Source organism: Ornithodoros turicata, chromosome 1 (genome assembly GCF_037126465.1).
Source record: "Ornithodoros turicata isolate Travis chromosome 1, ASM3712646v1, whole genome shotgun sequence".
NCBI lineage: Eukaryota > Metazoa > Arthropoda > Arachnida > Ixodida > Argasidae > Ornithodoros > Ornithodoros turicata.
The window spans coordinates 215,943,581-215,957,003 of NC_088201.1; positions in this window are offsets into that span (position 1 = coordinate 215,943,581).

Genomic DNA, 13,423 nt, shown 5'->3' on the forward strand with positions numbered 1-13,423 from the left:
CAAGGCATGTGCGGTCATACGAGTAAGAAAAAAAAACGGTGTCTTACCGAATTTTGGTTTCAAGCGACCCTACCCTAAACATATCATTTGCAATAAGAAACGGAACCGTGAAACCGAAACATAACATCCGTGTCTATGTCGCCCTTGTCCCTCCTGGTCCGTAATCATATTCAGTCCCAACGAACACATTCTACACATTCTCACACCCTCATCGCCAACAGCATATGACAAAGACGTTGCCTTCTGACTTATGTGAGCCACGCAGGCTATAGAACAGCCCTCAACTTGCATTAAAACTGCTTCGAAATAGTGAGCATTCTCTCCATAAGACAACACAACAGAGCTATAACTGCGGATTGGTAAAAGGGGATAATGGCAAAATGCAGCAGGACAAACGGTACTCCAGCGGAAGATCTGAAAAGCGTCATTTAGCGACCGAATATTATACAGGGTGTTTAAGGAATACCCCGGAATGAATCATTCGAAAAGTGCGCCAGCTATCAGGATTTTTTTTTTCGATTAGCAACATTGATGCGCCGTCTACAAACTGGCCGCTCTTTTTCGCATTTGCACGCTTTGGTACCTGTGACGTAGGAATTGCCACTCTCAATCAGTGCCAAACAAGCAAGAAGATAGCTTTGACTTTTAGTGTCTTTTTCGGGTAATTAACTGGTGCGGGGTTACAAATTTGTTGATTCGAGCAGTGCAGGAACGCGCTCCACTTCGTGTTCGTCCGGTTGCATTGGTGGCGAGGGGCGGAGCAAGATAAGGAACTAAGCTGGTAAACAGAATTGCGGTCGCGGCATTGGATTATTCAGTGCGCCTTGATCGCCATAATCACAATCACTTGCCAATGGCGATACACCCATTTCGAGCGGGACAACAGTGGGTTGCTGTTAACACGGGGAGCATTGCTACTGGATGAGGCCTTTTGTAGCGAAATACGCCATCAGTAATCATTACATGGCAGTGTGCTATCTCCATAGGGATGGCTAGCTAGAAATCATTCATTTATATAAAACCACAGATAGCTCTATTGGAAGCCGTTCGTTCCGTCCTCAGCACTTCGCTTCCCAGGGCAAGCGTTCAGTGTGTGCCTGTTTACAGGCGTCGTCTTGAGGACAGGAGGACACGCCTCCGTTGCATGCTCGGTACTACGCCTTACCGAGATCTGGCGGGAAGGCAAGCGAAGAGTGAATGAACGTCCTCGTATTGAAAGGGTCCTATTTCTGTGACACGGAGCGGAGCGTGAATGGGTTTTGATGAAGATGTTTGGCAGCCATGAATCGACATTTCGGAAATGATTTCGTATAATATTCGGGATAATAATAATAATAATTATTATTATTATTTCACACTCAGGATATGGTGTGACGCCAGGAGAAAAAAACCAAAGGCTTGACTACGCCCTGGGTACCATACAGCTCACGTAACGATACGTGTAAGTTGCAGTCGTGCGTTTCATATAATATGTATAAATAATACACAAGACAAATAAGCATACACATACGTGATATGTCACAGCGTACATAAAAAAAAGAGAGAGAGAGAGAGAGAGAAAAAAAGAATATGCTCAAAACCGAAGTATGAGCCAAAAAAAAAGCTTCTTTACAATTCTATATGTGAGAGGGAAAAAGTTAAGGTTTCCGGAATGCAAATCATTCAGTAAGCTGAGTACCTGACAGGTAATAGGCTGAAGTCCATAACCTGTTCGGAAGAAAGACATGTGCCAGGGATGCAGTGATCTAAGGGAATATGTGCTTGTATTCCTCTCCAAAGAAAAAAGGGTGAGGACTGGATTTTCTAGTTTGACCATTTTCATGTAAAACTGGAACAAGCGATATTTATATAAGGCACCAAGATGTAGAGTTTCATATTTATTAAACAAAAATTCGGTATGGTCTCTCTATCCGAATCCTCCAATTGTGCAGAAAAGTCTCTTGTGTATGACGTCGATGTTGTCTTGACTGGACTTGCCTGTGTGCCCCATGTTAGCGTGCAATAACAAAGTTGGGACTAGAAAAAAAATGTGATATAAGATTAATTTATTTTTATTATATACATTTTTATGTATTTACATGCAAGCAAACCTTTCCTGTCCAAACTGATTTTTTCAAGAACAATATTTCCGGGGTTGACTATGGTCGTGTCATCTGACGTTGATATTAGTGCAGTAAATTGAATTCGCATCCCCCTTTAAGCATGCATATGTAGAAAACTGAAAAGCACATAGCCTGCGTCTTATATTATTTCGGAACAAGCAAGATGCAAACACGTTTGGAATTACGAGTGCATTTTAAAACCCAGAAAGCCACGTTGGAAAGTGGCTCCTTACTTGCAACGTGACTTTCTGGGTGTTTTCAAGACAAATATTGTGTCAAAAACCGCTTGCGGTTTCAGACATGTTTCACATGGAAAGCATAAACAAATATCTGTACTTCGAACGCTGTTGTACTTTGGCAATCACATAACATCATCTAGGCATACAGAAGCGTTTTATACAACATACTGAGCACGACGGGTACCAAAAACCGTAACCTCGTCACACAATGTCGTACTTTCTGTTAACTTTCCAAAGCGGGTTCATATGCCCCAGTGGGCATCACAACATTTAACGAACACCATCGATAGGCACAACTCGACAGAACGCCAGAGACAGGATCGTACCAACGTAAGTTAGAGTTTAGTAGGACACTGAACACACCTTGAGGGTGGACGGCAACCATAACTCACGCTCGATTGGATACGGCTTGAAGTACCTGTCCGAGTAATCGCATGCCCGGTGCAAAGTACTTGCAGATAAATCCTGCTTCGGGACGATTCTGTGTGGCATATTTTTGACTGCTTATAACTATTGTCCACAATATGGCGGACTCCGAGGTTTCGCGCGGTGAATAGGCTGAAATACGTCGCAGACGGCGGCTTTCACCCACCTGATCTGTTTGGCTTTCGACAATTGCCGGCCTGGCTTTCGTCGCTCCTCGTGGTCGTTGGTCGAGTGTGAACGGATTCCACAGATTGCATGATGCAGGGCGTCCACGATAATACTTCGATATCGGTGAGTTGGCCTTTTTGCGGCTTTCGTCGCGTTCTCTTGTCCGCGATTGCTTTCGTCCACATTCGCGATTACCCTTCCCACAATGAGCAGTACATGTTGGTGATAAGTGTACTTAGTGTGTTTTGATTAGCAGTGTGTGTTTGCGGTTGTAATTCTTGCTCTATCTCGATTACCTTGTTGCGATTAGCAAAGTGTGTTCTGGATTGGGTCATTCTGGTTGAAACGTTCGAAGTCGGTGGCTGGACTGTCAGAGTTTGCGACACTACTTTGTTTGCCCGGCGTCGGGAACTTGGCGCCCCCATCACCGGGCAGCAGCCGCAGTAGCCCCCACGGGCACTCACGGTAGGGTCGCCGTAGGAGGGAGACCCCCACGTATAGCTGTGCGTGGCTTTCTTGTGTCTGGGGAAAAGGGGATCCTGGCGGTTGAGTGGACCCGGAGGTTGTTTCGGACCCTTCGGGGCCCCTCCGGGAAAGCAATACACCGCTTTGGCCCCTGCTTCCCATAGTCGGGTGGTCCTGGAAGGCCTGGCCAGGATTATTCAGCTAGTCGCCATCTTCCCTTTCATTACTTTCTCTTCCTTGGTCTCCTTCCTTCTCTCCTTTTCCTCTTTTCACCTTCTTTGGCGGCAAGGGTCAACCTTGGGCAGTCTTTCACTCTCCAGAAGCTGCACTAGGGTATAGTGCAGGGGGAAGTGTTAACGTGCAGAGCACGTTCCCGTTGTTCGGGTCGGTGGTGGCCGACACGCCACCTGCACTGAAGCACCCATACGAACCTTGTTAGTTCTTTTATGGACTCAACACAATCCAAAAAAGATGATCGGGGCCCCAAGAGGCACCGCACCGAGGCACATCAACAGCACTCACTTCAATTTTTCTCATGTGAACCGTGGTATGCAAAGTTCCTTGTTGTGCATGCAGAGGATGGAACAAAGCCACTGTCTAAGATATCTCATTTCCTAATAGCAAAGGAACTAGAAAAGATCATTGGGAAAATATACAATGTTAAAAAGTTGCCAACAGGAGACTTACAAATCGAAGTCAGCAACAGACAGCAAAGCTTGGCACTCCTTTCTCTCAGCAGAATTGGAGACGTGGGAGTCAGTGTTACGAAACACCGGACTCTGGATGTTTTGAAAGGGGTAATATCTGAGGAACAACTCCTTGACTGTTCTGACACTGAGATCCAAGAAGGGCTTAAAGATGAGGGTGTAACAGCAGCCAGGCGAATTGTCATGCGTCGTGATGGTAGAGAAATCCCAACCAAGCATGTTGTCCTTTCTTTTCAGCTACACAGACTTCCTTCCACCGTAAAGGCAGGATATATCAACTGCCACGTCCAACCGTTTGTCCCAAACCCACGACGCTGCTTCAAATGCCAGCGTTTTAGGCACGGATCACAGGCTTGCCGTGGGAAGACCATTTGCCCAAAGTGCGCCGGCACCGAGCAAGACCATGTTGTTGAAGATTGTCGAAAGGAGCTCCACTGTGCAAACTGCAAGGGCAACCACCCCGCCTACTCTCGATCCTGCCCTCGATAGAAGGAAGAAAAGGACGTACTTAGAATAAAAGTAACACAAGACATTTCGTACAAAGACGCGAAGACACAGTATGAATTTGCAAACAAAGGCGGTTACGCCGCAGTGGTGCGCAGGGGAGTGGTGGCACTGACAAAATCCGTAGAGACTCAGACTTCTGGGCCTCTACCCCACACTCCCCAAACAGAAGAGAAGCCAATGGAGAGTTCTCCTCCAGTGGCTCCGGCTGCTTCTGTAGGCAGTCACCAACAGGCCGCGACGGCCTCGAAGGAGGTTGTCGGTGTCCCCTCAGTTTGGGACGGTGTCCCAAGGGACTCATCTCAAACCACGAATCTGAGTATGAAGGTTGACGACGATGACTGCTCGTCGCAGAAGTCAACGTCGAGCCTCCCCAACAGTTCTTCTGAAATGAAAGAACAAGGACAACGAAGAACTGGCAGAGGAAGGGGATGTAACTCGAAGGAAAAGGCAAAGCAACCACCTCCAAGAGTACAGCCCCCCTGAACATACACACAGACAATGCAGATACACTCTCTTCGTCTGTTGCTCAGCATCTTAAATATGGGACAAGTTATCCTTCAGTGGAACTGCCGGGCCCTTTTCCCAAACATTGACGACGTGCACGATCTTTTAGAGAAATACAGGGCAGTGTGTATTTGTTTACAGGAAACATACCCACATGAACACAACCTAAATCCTTTTCGCAGACACACCATTGTCAGGAAGGATCGTGCAGACAGTACACGTGCATCTGGAGGTGTGGCTGTGGTTTTCCCACATTCAATACCCACAAAACATGTTCCACTTGTTACGGACCTGGAGGCAGTAGCAGTTCAAGTATGCCTCGACAGGGTCCTCACAATATGTTCGCTCTACCTGTCACCATCAGTTGTAATAGAACAGAGAGCTTTGGAGAACTTAATTGATCAACTTCCTCAGCCATTTATGATCCTTGGTGACCTGAATGCACACAACCCCTTGTGGGGTAGTGCAAGAGTGGATAGGCAAGGAAAAATGTTGGAGAGGGTGCTCTTTTCAAGGCCGATTTGTCTACGGAACACAGGCTTACCCACATATGTACATTCTTCGACTCAAAGTTTTTCTTGCTTAGATATTTCACTGTGCAGTCCCTCTCTCTTTCATTCTCTTGACTGGACAGTTGAACAGAACCCGCATGGAAGTGATCAACACAAACTCGCTGATGACACGTCCTCCACGATGGAAACATTCCGAGGCAGACTAGAACTTGTTCCAAACAGAGGCCAGTCTTGCGCCTTCGTCCTTTGAACGCATGTCTGTTGAAGAGGCAAATAACACTATTACCAGCATAATCGTACATGCTGCTGAGCAGTCCATTTCTCAGACATGTGGCCGTCTTCCCAGGCGTCCCAAACCCTGGTGGACAGATGAATGCGCAAAGGCACGCAAAGCACAGAACAGAGCGTGGGGTATCTTTAGGAGGTACCCCACTGGGACAAACCTCCTTCTTTTCAAAAGCGCTCGTGCTAGGGCACGTTGGACACGGCGACAAGCCAAAAAACAGTCTTGGAGCACTTTTGTGTCATCTTTAAACACAAACACCCCATCTAAAGTAGTATGGGACAGGCTTAAGAAAATTAAAGGTGACTATACTAGTTTTTCTATCCCTTTGCTTCAAGTGAATGGGGCAGTCTGTCAAAGTGTGGACGAGCAAGCTAATGTCCTTGGAGAGCATTTTTGCAACGTGTCGAGCTCGTCCCACTACAGTAGCGACTTCTTAAAGCTTAAAGAACGTGCTGAGAAGCAGCACATCCCTTGTAGATCAGGCGACAGGTGTGCTTATAACAAGCCTTTTACAATGACAGAACTGTTGAGGGCCTTGTCCGCTCGAAAAAACACAGCACCAGGACCAGACAGAATCACATATTCAATGCTAGTGCACTTGCCACGCGACTCTCTATCCAGTCTTCTTGACTTCTTTAATCTAGTCTGGCGAGAAGGTCAGCTTCCTTCCCAGTGGAAAATGGCAGCCATCATCCCCCTCCTAAAGCCAGGAAAAGATGAATCGGATCCATCGAGTTACAGGCTAATCGCACTGACCAGTTGCCTGGGTAAAACATTTGAGCGGATGGTAAATGGTCGTCTTATGTACTTCCTCGAGGAAAATCAGTGCTTAGACAGGTATCAGTGTGGCTTTAGGGCTGCACGATAAACATCAGATCACCTGTTGAGGCTGGAAACCACAATAAGAGAAGCCTTTATCAGGAGGCTTACGACACAGCGTGGCTTACGACACAGCGTGGCGGTATGGCATACTTAGAGATTTGCATGTTCTAGGAATTCGTGGTCGTTTGTTTCGCTGTATCGCCAATTTTCTTGAAGGACGGACATTCAGGGTTCAGTTAGGCACTACAATCTCTCAAGCATTCACACAAGAGAATGGTGTTCCCCAAGGAGCTGTTCTCAGTGTCACCCTATTCATAATCAAAGTCCGTGTCCTACCTCCATCCATTTCATATTCACTTTATGTAGATGACTTGCAGATATCTTGCTCTTCTTCCAGTCTTGCTGTCTGTGAGCGTCAGCTACAACTTGCCGTTAACAAGCTGTGCAAATGGGCATGCGAAAATGGATTTAGATTTTCAACCAGCAAGACTGTTTGTGTACCTTTTTCACGACGCAGGGGCCTCTTTGCTGAGCCAGAACTTAAAATGAATGGTCAGGATATCACTGTTCAGGACGAGCATAAATTTCTTGGCGTTAACTTTGATAAAACGCTAACCTTCTCTTCCCACGTGAAGAACTTGAAAGCAAAATTCTTAAAGGGACTATGAAATTTCCCGAACCCCCATACTTTTTTTCGATGGAAACTGTTCTTCCCGCAGAGAAACTAATATGCCACAAATTTTTCCGGACGAAATCGCTCCACTCTGCGAGGAGCGCGCGCTGGAAATGTCTCTTCCGCGTTCCTCCTCTCCCGCGCATATTTCCCTGCCGATGGTGTAACTGTACGGACCGAACTTCGGTTCCCCGTTACGTCACCGGTGTTGCACAATGGCAAGTAATGCCGCGAGCTCTCGCTGTGGCTGCCGCCACTGCGGAAATCTGCCGATCGCGCGAAAGCTGCTGTCATGGAGATTTCGATTTTTGGAGAACGCATACGCGGGATCCTACGGCGCATGCTCCTGGCGGGATTCCTCGGCTCGGCAACACGTCACGGTGACGTGTTGCTGAGCCGGCCGTGGTCGCGTCAAGTTACCCGTTGTGTCTCCTCTCGGCAGCTCGCCACGGCGTGGCGCCAGCTGTCCTCCCTTCGCAGCTCCGTTTAAATTCGCTCCCGAGAAATCCGCTCGCGCGACGAAAGTAAAATTTCGGTTCTAGACTCAGAAAAATGTCTTCTTTCGAACGAAACGAAGAAAAAAATCGTTTCATAGTCCCTTTAAAGTCTCTGAACATACTTAAAATTGTATCCCACAGGTCATGGGGTGCAGACCGTGAAACCCTTCACTGTATATATAGCAGCACTGTTCGTGCCAAGTTAGATTACGGGTGTTTCGTTTACGGATCGGCACGCCCTTCCGTCTTGAAGGCTCTAGACGCTGTGCACCACCTCGGGTTAAGGCTAGTGCTTGGGGCTTTCAGAACCACTCCAGTCCAGTCTCTTTACGTACAGTCAAACGAGTGGTCTCTGGAAACACGGCGTTTTTATCTTGGAGCTTCATATAGCGTGAGAATTAGGGGGCACTCTCAACATCCTGCTTTGCTCTGCATAAAAGGAACTCGCTTTAAGCAGCTTTTTGAGAACAAGCCCCATGCGGTAGCCCCGTTCAGCATGCGACTCCAACATGATGTTGAGAACCATGTTTTCACCTGTTTTAGCTTACCCTCAGTAGACTGTAGCAAGATGGTTCCCCCTTGGCAACAGCCCGTTGCGTGAGATGTAACTCTTCTAAAGTACAACAAACAGGAAACCCCTGCAGCAGAAATCGTGCATGAATTTGAAGACCTGAAAGAAAGCTTTGGTGATCATGTTGAGATTTACACGGATGCATCGAAATCCAACGTTGGGGTGTCATGCGCCATGATATCTGGCACATGCACAAAGTCACACAACTTAAGTACTGTTTTATCGATCTTTAGTGGTTAGATGTACGCTATTATTGTAGCACTCAATCACATTCTTCATGAACACGTTGTGACGTCAGTGATATACTCAGACTCCCTCAGCTCTCTGCGTGCAATCAGTAGTCTTGCAACACACAAGAACCTACTGGTCAGGCGGGCACGGTACTTAATGAGTCCCATACAAGAAAAAGGGTACAGCTTGAGGCTATGCTGGGTGCCAAGCCACGTCGGCATTCGCAGAAATGAGAAAGCTGATCGTTCAGCTACAGCTGCCCAAGGAAGTGATATCACACCTTTTGAAATTTCGTCTAGTGACTTGATGCTGCAACTCAAGAAAGATATCAACAAGAAATGGCAGGGTTTCTGGGCAACACAAACACACAACCAACTTCATACAGTCAAACCTCATGTTGGCGCATGTGTTCAACTTTTTCCAAAGCGACATCATGAGGTCCTATGGAGTCGACTGAGGTTAGGGCACACCTTTCTCACTCATGGACATCTTTTACGGGGAGAGGAAGCACCCGTGTGCACAAGGTGCGGAGCTGACCTTTCCGTTTTACACCTGCTCACCACTTGTCCTTTGTTTGAGGAACATCGTAAGCAGTGTTTCCCTTTCTTTTATGACCACTATTTGCCTCTTCACCCATCACTTTTGCTGGGTGATGAGGCTCTCCTTCCCTTTGAAAATTTTTTAAATTTTTTTAGAGAGGTGAATGTAATCAACCAGTTGTGAAGTTTTAGTTCACCAGTTTTACCTTCCAATTTACACAGAAGTGTAATTACAGAACTCTCTTTTAAATTAAATCACTATACTCTTAACATAACCCATCCATGTATCATCATCGTATTTGGCGCATTATGATCTCAGTTGTCGCTGCGCCATTAAACTTACAATCAAACTCAAACTCAAACTTTGTTTGTTTGTTTTCGTTTTTTTTGCGATGTTCAGTTTTAGTTGAATGTGTACATTCGCAAAATATTTAACTTCCGTTTCTCACCGTTCTCCCACCAGGCGTCACCAAAGATGTTCGCCCGACGCGTAACGCTTCTTCATTCCAGAGCTTCCCGCGGATGAACTATTCGTTCGATTTCAAACATTCCACGTGCTGAGAAGGGTCCATTCTACCTCTGACCAAACTGTCATGTATCTTTGACAAAATCACTGGGACAGAACGACGCCAGCAACAAAGCCCAGTGTGGAAAAGTTCAACGTTTTTCCATGATATCATCAAATGGCGGCCGAGCAAAACTATTTTGTGATTTTGTCCCCATTACGCAGGAGTCTAGCAGAACAAAAAATAACAAGGCTCGAACTCCAAGTAGTTTTCTGGAAAAAAAATCACAAAGTTGAGTTTTTTGGAAAATCGCGGATGTTTGCGTTAAAAAATATCAAACTGCCGGTCGTCTTAGGATGTTCATCTTGGGACCAAAATATAGGGTACTGACAATATATTTCAACTGTAAAATATGTCATGGACGATTTTTGTCGTGGCCGAGTAACAATGGTTTGAAATCCAGTACGGTCAGCTTACAACCCTGACTGAGTCCGGGCGGCCTTGAGCGAAATTTCCCAGACAACGCTCTGCTTTAGCGGTGTTTTCGACGTGGTTTTGAAGAATTGCTGGGTTAAAGGTCAACATAAATGTGAAAATGACACGAAGACACCAGGTAAAGGAATGGGAACTCCGCTTTGCCGCCTCTGCTAATGATAACTGAGGGTTTACGTCGCGAGACTACTGAGATTATGAGTGACGCCACAGCGGTCCGGCTGTGGATTGTCTTTACCCTCCTGAAGGTTCTATAACGTGCGATGAAAGTTCACCATAAGGTTTCACGTATGTAACATTTTTCGCGGAAGCCGGCGTGTCTGAGCAACTTGTATGCCCCAACCAAGTTCCTGACGTCCTCGGCCGGGGTCGAACCCGCTTTCCTAGGACCAGAAGGCGAACACGCTAACGACTGAGCCACCGAGGCCGGTTTTACCGTCTCTGAATAAGCGGATATGATGCCTGGTGTATTTGAGGATGCCTTACACTCTTAAAAATGAACTTCACCGCATAGCGCGCTCCCAGGCAACCATCATCTCGAATGATATTGTTCTCGTCTCTGATTTGTTGAAAACGGGGGGCGTACGCCTTTTTTGTGACAATTATGACAAACAGCATAAGTGTCACAAAAAGGCGTACACCCCCGTTTTCAACAAATCATGGCAGATAACGATATCATTCGAGATGATGGTTGGCTGGGAGCGTGCTATGCGGTGAAGCTCGTTTTTAAAAGGACTCTGACCACAAGCTGGAGAGCCTTTTCCGCAGTAGCTACCGACAGAATACACAAAAGCAACTTCATATACGAAAATTCATGCCTCAACGCCTCGTAGTTTTCGTAAACTCGAATTTTGAACATCGCGGTTCACGCCGACGCTGGCACACCTGGCGTCAAACCAAGAAAACGTACGCATATATAGAAAACTCATCTGGTCATCCCACCGGGATGACGTCAATCGCCCATGCAATCAGCGCGCAGAATGCCGTCACGTTATCGAGCACTACAACAACAACTTTCAGCAAGAACCAACATTTTTACGCCGATATACTGTTGTAAAATGTCTGGAAATAAAAAGTATGTATATACTTCGAAATCTACGACCTGTTTTATAGCTGCGATAATCCAATTAGCGACTTCCGTGGAAAGAGGAGCTACGAGGCTACGAGCTACGACGACTTTCGGGATCCAGCGCGCTATTTCACTGCGTTAGCGTAGTGTGTGTATTTCCAAGTTTTCTTTAGTTATATCTTTTGGAACAACGACCAATTTATCGAGGTACAGCCCTTACTTCATTTGACGTGCCTCGGTTGTGTCGTCAAAGCGAGATTATTCGGCGGGCATTCAGTTCCGTACGATACTGCGCGTTCAACCGCTGCGGCAGGTATGGTTGGCAGCGGATTTTGCCAATCGTATTTGAAGAATGCAGACTATGAGACGGACCCCTCAGTTTGAGTACAAAGAACCTCCGCCTACAGCAGTCCGCAGTGCTTTCCTTGAATCTATCTTGCAAGACTGTTGCATCTGGACGTGACGGGGTTACTGTCTTCTGTATAATTTATACAGTGATTACTCTCCTTGTGAGAATTACGTTGTGGCATGCATATGTTAGGAGACCATTTACGCAACAAAGCAAAATACGGATTAAAGAAAATTGAAGTTTACGCACTAAATCAAAAGATTACTGTACAATCCCGAGTGTTGTTGAATGCAGCCATGCCAATTGCAACATTCATGCAGTATAGCAGTATGCAGCCATGCAGTAAGCAACATTCACAGTACGTAAAATGAAGCTGTGTATTCTGCATCTACATGTAACATTATAATTGTCACAGCAGTGTGCACCAATGTAGTTCATGACTTCATTGGAGAAGATGTGGAACCAAATGTTGGAAATACAAGGCAGTTATCAGGTACAAGTTTTCTTCTATTTGTTTTCCTTATAATATGCAGCATACTGCACATAGTAAAGAAGGGTTCTGGATTCTAAACCAACGCAGTTGAAATCCTTAGTTTACCCCAAGCTGTACTATTGTTGTCTAATCTGGGGAAACACCACAGAGGGCAACTACGATAAAATTGCAGTGCACAAAAAAAAGAAAGAAAGAAAGCCTGGTATACGACAACCATGTCTACAGGTTGTTTACAGGTGCAATGTGCTGGACCCTCGTTGCAGAGAGGCACACCAGGGGTGCCACTACAATCCATCCATCCAGCCCCTCAGCTCCTTCAACACATGCAAAATACAGTAGACAAACCGTTCACTTGGAAATCAGACATTTACACAAAATTGCCTTGCAAATTCAGGATCTTTTAGCACCATCCCAAACACTTGCCATTACGGTATGAAATCTATCACTGTACCACCTCACAAGGTTCCACTGCTACGGACCAACTACAGAAATCAGCAGAAACTGTTCCTCTTTCGAACAAATTTTTTCAGCTGATTGGAAATGGCCTTCCTGTGTCCAGTTTCAAAACAGAGTTACACAAACTTGTTGAAGTGTTATTGGAGACAGTCTACTCTGTTATGTATTTTTTTTGTGTGTGTGAAAATGTGGACAGCTCGGTGCAATTGTGCATTTTATTTATGTGGTTGTGATTTGCTGTATGCTCGTAGTAGTAATATCTGAGTTATCGCATTTATATGGCTTTTTTTAACAATGTTAGGGTGATGGCTTCATGGAAGTGGAAGGAACAGGAGAGGAAGACATCTGGCAATGGTCATGACAGTTGTCCGTCAGGTACGAGACCAATTTCTTTTATAAATGTGTCATATAGAATGAAGTTGTTACTAACAAAAAGTTTTTTGTTCCCTTTAAAGGAATCTACAGGTGGTGAGCATGCGTAGAGAATTGACATATCTCAATACAACTTAGACCTGCCTGTTGCACATGAGATGTGTGACTCTACGTACACACACAAGCTTCTGCAGGTTCGATGCATGTATATTTTGAAACATGAAAGACAGAGTGCTAAAAATATATCTGAGGTGAAAAATTGAGCAGTTCACTGCAGTAATTCTATCGATATATTTTCAGCATTTTGGGAAAAATATAGTGATGGCAAGATTACCTGTGTTGTACTGCCAGACCATCTGCTATTGGAGTTCCATGTCCCAGTTATTATATATAATAGCTGTTTGAGGTTATTACATATTTATTATGCAAGTTTTGTG